The sequence below is a fragment of the Lepidochelys olivacea genome (genome assembly GCF_965140295.1).
Source record: "Lepidochelys olivacea isolate rLepOli2 genome assembly, chromosome: 14".
Classification (NCBI taxonomy): Eukaryota; Metazoa; Chordata; order Testudines; family Cheloniidae; genus Lepidochelys; species Lepidochelys olivacea.
In genome coordinates, this window is record NC_140424.1 from 36,469,170 (window position 1) to 36,479,916 (window position 10,747).

Genomic DNA, 10,747 nt, shown 5'->3' on the forward strand with positions numbered 1-10,747 from the left:
GATATGCCCAATGGCCTGTGATGGGATGTTAGATGGGGTGGGATCTGAGTTACTACGGAGAATTCTTTCCTGGGTGTCTGGCTGGTGAGTCTTGCCCACATGTTCAGGGTTTAGCTGATCGCCATATTTGGGGTCAGGAAGGAATTTTCCCCCAGGACAGATTGGCAGAGGCCCTGGTGGATTTTCACCTTCCTCTGCAGTGTGGGGCACGGGTCACTTGCTGGAGGATTCTCTGCACCTTGAAACCACGATTTGAGGACTTCAGTAGCTCAGACATAAGTTAGCGGCTTGTTACAGGAGTGGGTGGGTAAGATTCCGTGGCCTGTGTTGTGCAGGAGATCAGACTAGACAATCATAATGGTCCCTTCTGACCTTAAAGTCTATGATTCTATATAAGTACTACAGACAGGTGGATATGCCCCTGTCTAGATGGACATCACAATTATGGCTCTTAACCCACTTAAATCCCACTTCTAGCTCAAAACAGCCTTGTGCTGACTCTCTGCTTTCACTCTTAAGGGGCTCCATTGACCATCAAAAAAAATTTTGGAAGCTTTTTGATTTCTTCTCTTCTGTGTCTGAAGAGCTGTAACTTCACCCACCAAAACTTAACAGAGCAACCAGTTACTACAGGTCTCAAAAGCAATGACCAGTGATGCCCAGTGTAACTTTCTTCCAGTTAGTAACAGTTAATGGTGAACGATGAAACATGGAACAAACTGAAGCTGATGGGATTGTGCTTTCATCAGCACTGAATTTAGTGGAAGACATTTTTGCCCCTAAACTGCTTTTCTTTATGGAGTAACTTTGGTCAAGGCTAGTCCCATTTATTTCAATAGGATTAGTCATGTGAGAAAAGATAAACAAGTGTGAACTTCACCTCTCTGCAGAGAGTCAAAGAAAAGGCTGTTCATCATGGCAAGAGCGCTCCTGCAAAACAGGGCTTAATGGGTACATAACAGTCGGCCTGGTGCGGAGGGAGGGTGAATTTCTGCTCTGCAGAGAATGGGTTCTACAAATGGGGAGGACTGGAGACTAGGATACAAAACGCTCAGTAGCATCAACCCTTTGCAAAACCCTGTTGGGATATTTTCTAAGACTGTAAGGGGGAAGGGACAGAGAGGTTAGTGGGTAATAGGTAATGTGGGAGCTGGTGTTAGCCCACAGGAGCTTGACTCCCATGCTTTCAAAGTGTGGGGTATGTGGATAAAGCTGAAAAGTATTCTGAAGTCAGGAGCCATCTACATGGATGACCCTGGCCTCTACAGAGAACTAATGTCCAAGCAAGAAACAGCTAAATGGATGCTCCTGGACTCCACCCATCTCTCAAGATCCAGGTGAATCTCCAGAGATCTGTGAATTGAGTGCGTGGGTGAGTGTGTGGTTGGGTGAGAGCATAATCCTCTACTGACTCTGGAAGGGAGGGCCAACTCCACTCCCCTCTTTTGGGGTCTCTGAACCTCGCCTGATCTCATGACAGAAGAATGGAAAGACCCACAAGGAGAAACTTGCAGAGTTTCAAAGCATGTGCGCGGAGGGTGTGGGGGGGGCATTGCTTAGGGCTACATTTCCTCCTATAACTGCACCTTAATTAAAGACTTAGGAGAGTATTCCCCAAAGTCTGGTAATATTTAGATACATATGTCCCCTTAGAGTATTAATTTCGAGCTGATGTAATGGTCCCAACCTTGACTCAAACTATTGAAATATTATATTTTCTTCGACCAGTTATTGTTCCTTTTTCTTTAGTAAGCAATTGACTGGGGTAGCTTTAGACCTAGGTTAGAGAGTCAGATTTAAAGTGTCTCATCCAGTATTTTTGGTAACTAATTACAGACTATAGTTCTTGTAGATTGGGGGTTTCCAAGTGGCATCTTTTATCCTGTTTTTTAAAAAATCATTAAATTCTTTTTCAGCCTTCAGGCATGAATATTTATGCCTTAACACTTTTAAACTAAATGAATCCCTGAGAATAATACTACTGCCCTATACTAAATGAATGCAACCTTAATTAGACTGAGCACTCTATGTGCCTATTATTATGCATTATTTTGACTTTTTCCGCAGTAAATGTAAAAGCGGCAAAGAAGACTTACATGGGTTGCTTATTTATGTACTTGTTGAAATCATTTTCAGCTCATAAATGTGTGTTGGTTATGAATGACCATATACCACAGTGATGGGGAGACAGATAGATTATAGGAATATAACAGAACAGAATGATAAGACACACAGCTTGATTTCAAACAAACAGCAGCATTTTTCCAAAAAAGGTGAACAATTCTCTCTTTTCTAGATTGCTGACAGAACAAGATGGGATAGATGGAGGTAGGCAGTCACTGGCTTCTTGTGTTTCTAGGTTACGTGTTCAGTTTTTCAAGACTTTGGTTGCCTTTTTTTATTTTTAGGAGGATAATTACTCTGCATAAAATGTCTTACAACAATAGAGCAGAGAAGCAGCTGCATAGATTTTTCGGCCAAAATATATTTTCAGTCCCTATTTTAAATAATAAGAACACTCATTAGTCAGAACAGATCACACAGATCACCTGACAGACTCAAATTTTCTTTTTAAACATTCATTTACAAAAATAATAAAAGCAGATCCCCAAATTAGAACAACTACATAGATTATAATTTTCATTTGTCATAATAGCAATTCTTTTACATATAAGGCATTTTTAGTGATGGATATCAGATACATAGATTACATTTTATAATATCAGATCATACATTTTAGCTTCTAATACACTTGAAATCACACTTTGATGGAGGGAACACAGTGGATTTTACGCACTTCACAATTTTGCATCTCGTAACCAGCTTGTACTGTTAGTATCAGCCTGTGTTGAAGGAGAGGTCGTGTAAAAGCCCGGATCCTGCAAAAGTGTGTACAGCTGCTGCATTTTACATGCTGTGAGGAGTCCCACTGACTTCAGTGAGTCTAATCACATGTGTAAAGTTTCTCTTCTTGTTTTCAACCATCTAAGGCCAACATTTGCAAATATTGCCTCAAGTTCTGGATGCCTCCAGTTTTGCATGCCCAGCATAATGTATCTGTTAGAGGCCTGATTTCAGAATGAGCTGAGCGCTTGCCTTTTGAAACACAAGTTTCTTTAGAAGAGTCTCAAATCTGGCACTGGTAAACTGAGGCACTTAAAGTCACAAGTCCCTTTTGAAAGCCTTGGCCAACTGGCCATTGACACTGTGCAAATCCTTTTTGCATGAAGGGTGCATGACCTGCCCGTTCAGGGAGGCTAACCCCCAGCCCTGCCCCTTCTGCAAGAGGCCCTGCCCCTCCCCCGCCTCTTACACACACACACACACCCGCTGGAGCCCAGAGGCCGCCCCCCGCCCCCCCTGTGGTCACCGCCCTCCCCTCTCTCCAGCCTAAGGCCCCCGAGTGCCTCCAATCCCAGAACACCAAGTGGGAGGTGCAGCCCCAGTGCCCCCAAACTCAGTGCCCCCAGCCCCGGAGCACGAGGCGGCCTGAGCACCAGCTCCAGCCCCATCCCCCTCACCTCAAGTCCCAGCCGCAGGAGCAGTGGTCTCAAGTTGCAGTGGGGGAGGTCTAGGTTGGATATCAGGAAACACTATTTTACTAGCAGGGTGGTAAAGCACTGGAATAGGTTACCTAGGGAGGTGGTGGAATCTCCATCCTTAGAGGTTATTAAGGCCCGGTTTGACAAAGCCCTGGCTGGGATGATTTAGTTGGTGCTGGTCCTGCTTTGAGCAGGGGGTTGGACAAGATGACCTCCTGAGGTCTCTTCCAACCCTAATATTCTATGAGTCTATGATGTGTAACCCTTCTGCCCGTCAGAGTTGGCAGCAACAAGGGCCGGGTTCAATATCTAGGGGTTCCATTCCAATAACACAATGCAAACCGGCTCGAGCCCCCACCCAGTGACCTGGGACAAATATATACCACCCCCGCTGGGCGCCTCCAAGAGGCAATACTTCCCCTCTCGCAAGCACATAGTCTGAGTGTAGCAAAAGTCTTTTAATAACAGAGAGAAACAATGTGGCATTATGTTGGGGAAACACCCCCAACAGGATTCATAACACAACCCATGAGCAAAAACAACCCCACCCCAGACAAATTGGGGCATGCCCTTTTCCCTTTGGTTCTTGAGTCCAGCAACCCCAAAAGTCCAATGCCCCAAAAGTCTCTGTCCCTGGTCAGGGCAGCCCCAGAGTTCGAAAGTTTATCGGCGGAGCTTTACCTCCCAACCTGGGTGGAAATGGGACGGGGGTAAGAGGCACCTTACGTGATCTGAAGCTGACCGCCCCATAGCTCCATAGCGGCGCTCCGCCAGCCGCCCCACGAACTCCTTCGCTCAGCTGCGCTCCGCTCCGTCAGCCGCCCCACGAACTCCTTCGCTCAGCTGCCCCACAAACTCAGCTCCACGGCCCACAAGCAGCTCCTGCCATCCACACACTGCTCCGCGTCGAACTGCTTCACCAGCCGTCCCGCAAACTGCTCCACAATATATCTTCAGGCTCCCCCACTACTTAACACAACACTCAGTGATTTCAGCTCTTAGGTGAATTCAGCTTGTAGTAGGGGAGCCCCAGTGCTGGTGCACTGTCAGCCCAAAGTCAGCTCAGCAGCCTATAACTAGACTTCTAATGAAATCAAAATTAGCTCTGATATTCCACAGTGGAGAGAGGAGGAAGTGCAATCAGCATGTACGGCCCTCACCAAGGGGCCCATGCCACCAAGTACTACTACTTGTCCCCAGCCTCTCTCCATTCACACAGTTTTGGAACCCATGACCCTTGCCTAGCGAGTGCTACTTAGTTGATGGTGAATCCCTCCATCATAACAAAAGGCCACGTACAGTTCCAAGCACAGTTCCCATAATCAGGGTAATAACAATTTATTCTTCCTGCCCCAATAACAGAGACACTGGGGATCCCACAGCAGCCAAAGTGACCATTTGGGCAGCTATGGTCTCATTCTAGGCGTGGTGGGTGTGCCTATGCAAATGAGATCGGCCCCTGAAGTTCTTTTCCACAACTTGCCACACCTCACCACCAGATGTCAGGGTGGAGCTCATCCTGACACTGCTTACATCGTACCCTAGGTGTTAAAGCTCTGAGGTTCCTTTGTATTGCAGAGCAGATGCAGAAAAGCAGGGCTACTTCCCAAGCTGAACTTTGAGGGCCATGGGATCTTGTAGGAGGGTGGAGAGCTTAGAGTAATTGGGCAGGGGGGTAAAGCTCATCAACGAGGGCAGGAAGAGGAAATAGTTTTGAGAAGTTTTCAGATGTGAAAAAAACCCAAGAGAAAGAGCGAGACTGAGGCTAAAGACAGCCAATTCTTGGAACAAGGTAGCAGTGACTGACCTGAGGTTTCTGCTTACTTAGCTTCCGTGTGAAGTTTGTTACCAGTGCTGTGAAAATTTTTTTAGTACTTCTTTTAAACAAAGTGCACCAAGAAAATGCCTGACTTTGCATGACTGACTTCTCCAAATGGGAAAATGATCCGCAAGGCTAAATATTGTGCTTCTGCTTGGCTATGGAACAGCAATTTAAAGAAATATAATATTAATAATTAATCATAATTAATCATGAATAATTGATTATGGTGAGGAGGATGCAATTGAAGCTGAGCACCAAAAATCAAGAGATACTTTGCATAATCTTGGCCATGGATACTCATGCTCAGTGATGCTGAATGCCTGTATTTTCCAGTGACTTGATTTAAACTTCTGGGTGCTCATCAGAAGTGAAATCCAAGCTGAGAGTGTCTCAAACTGGACATCAAACCTGTAGTCACCCAAAATCAGAGGTCATCCTTCAAAGGTTTTAACCTAAATAATTAAAACTTCCTGGGAAGTACGGCACATGGTGTTCTTTAAGCAGAATAGCTGGGGTTTTGTTTGTTTGTTCACAGAAGGCAGAATCTGGTTTCTCATTTACACTCCCTTGTTGTTGCCCTATGTGACGTATATATTTCATAAGAGGGCTGTTTGTTTGTTTTATTTTTTAAAATTCTCTCCATCAGGTCAAACCAAGTGAAGCAGAAGCAGAAACAGAGAGAGCAAATGTAACTTCACAGACAGAATTTATTCTGCTGGGCCTTCTGAACCAAACGGAGACACACACCTTCCTCCTTACCATGATTTTACTTGCCTTCCTTACCACCATGTCCAAAAACACACTCCTCTTGTTTCTAATCCAAGTGGACTCCTGCCTTCACATCCCCATATCCTTTTTCCTCAGCCAACTGGCCTTCATGGCTATTTGTCAAACCCTGGTCATTGTCCCCAAAATGTCAGTTCTCTGACTCCAGGGAACACCATTTCACTGGCCCAACACATGTAAAGCATCAAGTTTCTAATAATCCAGGTGTCTGTAGCTTTGTGTAAAATAAATAAATTGGTAACATTGTACAATGAAACAGCCAGGCCAAAACTACGATTTCCTTGGTTTAAGTCTGTATGAAAACTGAATTGCAGGAAAGAAATAGGATATCGGCATTTGCAAATGGGTGCCTAAGCACTGCACACAGGTTAATTAACTAACAACTTCTCTCAGTTAATTCACAAAATAAAAGGATTATTCATTGAACCAAGATGATGAGAAAGATGTTGAAAAAGGAATAGTGAAATGACAGTATCCTCTCATATATCCCTGAGCCTAGACCCTAGTCTACTATCAATCTATAACAGTGGATACTATCTATTATAAATATAGAGAACAATCACTATAAAATCTATGTAACAATGATCCATGCAACAATGTTGGAAATCCACAACTTGTTCCCTCCCCAAACATTAAAACACGAAAGAAGGTTGGTGGGTCAATGCCACATGTAACCTTAAATAAATCGCTTTTATTCTGGGTAGCTGTGACAGAATATACCCCTGTGTTCACACCCTACACACTATTGTAATAATATTGTACAAAGCATATCTTGTAAGGTATTATTTGAAAATTCATAATTTGCTGGACATTATTGTCCTAATAAAATGTGTGTAGCAGCATTGTATGTGAAGTTATAAGATTTCCCTGTATGATGTTATTGGCAAATGTTCCAAACTGAGGTTGGCAAACAGGTCGCAAAGGATGTAAGCAGTAAATGGAGTCATCAAGCAGCAAGGGAAACAAAAGAAGCTCAAACAGGTCAGAAAAAAGCAGCAAGGAACATCCTTCCCCATAGATATTCTGTCTCCTGGTATCCAGCTGGAAAAGTTTTTTTCAAGAAGGGGACTGAAACTATAAAAAGGGTGGACAAACACCCCAAAGCATCTCTCTCTTTCCCTGCTCATCACAGTCACTGCACTGAAGTGACAAAGGAAGCAGCTGTTGGACTCTGAGGGCAGGGTCCTGACCTAAACTGTTGGGACAGTAAGATTGCTGGAAGCATGTGGTTTATAAAACTTTTCTTGAATCTAATGTAGTTTATTAAGTTAGGCACTAGTTGTGTTTTTTCTTTATTTTTCTTGTAACGATTTCTGACTTTCATGCCTCATTACTTGTACTACCTTAAAATCTCTTTGTAGTTAATAGCCAAGTTTTATTGTTTTATCTTATCCAGTGCCTTCAAGTTGAAGTGGCTGGGGAACTCCATTTGGGGTAACAAGTTGTGTGTATGATTCCCTTACAGGAATAACAAACTTAACATATCTGTACTGTCCAAGAGAGGGCTGGACCTACATTTCTGGGGGAAGATCCTGGACTGGGGGTATATTGGGGTCACCCTGCAACATAACCAAGGCTGCTAAGAGCCAAGGTATGGCTGGCTGACTGCAGCACACACAGATGTAGCTGGGAGTGACTTGCAAGCTGGAGCTTGTTTATGAGATGTCCAGACTGGAAGCTACTGCAGCAATGTAATGTAAAGGACACACCAGGTTAGAGGGCGGGGTGACAGAGCTACTTATTAGTCTGGATTGTACCCTGGATATGTCATAGTAACATAACAGAATTACTTAAATAAGACAGCAAGGAAGATAATAGAAAAGAAATGGTAAAACGATATAGCTCGTCCATGTATTTCCTGTATATCCCAGTATGTCCATCGAGGCACCAATGCTCAGTGCAGTGGTTTTGCACTTCCAGAGCTTGTTCTTTCTCCTCCCTCTCTCACTCCATCTCCTTTTCCTCATATAGCCCACAAAGTAGGAGTCAGTTTGATGAATTCATGCCCTATGTAGTTTTCCTCTCACTGGGTTCAGGATATGTATGCTCGTATCTACTATTGTTTTACTGGTAAATTGCATAGTCAGTTGCTCAGCCGCACTTTGGTTCATTGTGAAATATATCCAAGAGACCAAAGAACCAATGGTAGCTAAGTTCCCTCTAAGCTGCGCAGCCGTGGGGAATTCCTCTCCTCCAGCCCTGGACCCGACCCAGCCCAGCCATGAACATGCCGCTGCTGAGGGAGATGTGCCCCTTGTTGGATCATATTAAAGAAGTTCTGTATTAAAATCACAAATGAGTTTGATTCCCCATAGTTTAAATTCCAGGGTATTACTAATTAAGAGGACTCTTGGTTTTTGGTCTCTTGTTTTTACTGTTTCTCTCCCTCTCTGTGTGAAACTTGCAAGCTGCTAATTGTGTTAGTACATCCTAAGACAGAGTCTGTACTCAAAGCAATTCTTTGTAACACTACCCCTCACACAGAGAGAGACTCAAAGTAATACTCTGTAACAACAGAAACAGCACCCAGAGAGACTCCCCACCCTTTTGTTGTATTCATCTCGCTTTGTTAATAATTGTGATTAAAACAGAGATAGAGGATGTATGTGGATGGATGCTTGGTGTGGATAATAACTGAATGATCAGGGAGGTGCCAGCCTAAGAATCCAGTGTCCGTTGGCTGAAGAAGGCGTCAAGTGGAAATAACCAGAGGACCCCCAGAGGGCAGACTGGAATCCACCGAACAGCCTCAAGAATGGGAGAACCAAAGAACAAGATAACATCTGGCAGCACGGAGCCGTCAGGAATGTGCCATCTGCTGATTGATTCAGCAACAGCATGATGAAGCAATTCCCATAGACTGACATAGGAAGAAATTCCTATAAAAATGGACTCTAGAAAGTGAGAACTTTGGGGTCTGATTCTGCAAACCAACTTCCAGGAGCATCAGATGAGCATCTGACAAGGCCCTGCTCCCTCCTCATGTCCAGGCCGCCTGGCCAGTGGCTTGGCATGAGCAACTCTAAGGCTGGTAACTATGATAATAACCTTGCAGAACCTGTGTGTGTGTGTGTATGACTGAATGTGTGAATAAATATGAAATTGAATGGAATGCTACAGCTGTAACTAACTGCTTACTATGATTCTTTCTGTATTCACAATAAATGTGGCATTTTGCCTTTTCCCCTTTAATAAGATCCTGCTGTTTTTTATTTTATTGGTATAACACCCTCCCCTGGCCCCAGCGCGTCCCAAACAAGCCCAGCCCAACCCAGTCCAGCCCTTGCTGCAGTTGTGGGAGAGGCACCTCTCACACGGCCCCAACCCAGCCCCGGCATGGACCTGCCGCAGCCAGGAGACATGCACCTATCCCGCGGCCCCAACCCAACCCTGGCCCAGACCTGCCATGACCATAGGCGACGCACTTCTCCCATGGCCCCAGCCCTGGAGTTGCCAGGGCAGGGAGAGGCACCCCTCCCCTCTAGACCAGGTGCTTCTTGCAGGGAGAGAGCTCTGCGGGAGTCCTCTCTCCCCGCCGTAGCCCTGGGGCAGCCTGCACCCCAAACCCCTCATCCCCAGCCCCACCCCAGAGCCCGCACCCCCAGCTGAAGCCCTTACCCCCTGCACCCCAACCTCCTGCCCCAGCCCTGAGCCCCTCATCCCTGGCCCCACAATCCCAGCCTGCAATCCCAGCCAGAGCCCTTACTGCCCCACACACACCCCAACCCTCTGCCTAGCCCTGAACCCCTTCCCACACTCCAAGCCCCACAGCCCCACCCCCACCACACATCACCTCCATATTGGTGCAAATAACAAAATTCATTCTGCACATAGGTGGGAAAAAACAGAGGGAACACTGAATGGCAGTCAGGTTTATTGCTTGTATTCAATAATAATATAAAACAGGGGAAAGTTTGAATACGATACCAGTCTATGGGAAACCATCTTATGCAGTGTTGATACACTGACCTTACAAAGAAGGTGTGCTCCCAAAATTACACCCATAAATCTATCTTTTTCTACCATCCCTGTGTACAAGTAAAAGGTACTGTGTACATAATCTGAAACTAGATTTAACCAATCATATTTCTACTTTGTTTTTCTGGTACATTGGGGAACCCCCTTTTCTTTCTTCTGAACACATGCATTCCAGGTACCAAGGAGCATGAAGGCACCTCCTAGGTTTGAACTACCGTAGAAGAATTATATGTCTTGTCCACTTCCTTTGGGACTTCCAGTACTGGCCTGTGAGAGTAACTCCCTTCCTGCCACGGTGATAAATTACTATGTCCTGATCCTGACAGCTTGCATAGTTACTTAAGCCAAAGCTTACTTCGGCTACTGCACTGGTCCCCCAACCTTTTACCTCCTGCCCCCTCTTATCCCTGTCTGCACCACCCACCCTCCCTCCCCCGTACCCCGGACTGGGACTGGGATCAGGGTCGCGGCTCCCGGGGGGAGAAGGCGGGGGGAAACAGATGGAGTAAGGGAGCCAAGTTGGGACCACAGCTGGGGCGGGGAGCAGCAGCCGGGGCTGGAGCCAGGGCCAGGAGTGGAGCTGGTGAGTGGTGCTTCCTCCCCAGCTCTGTGTAGTAGT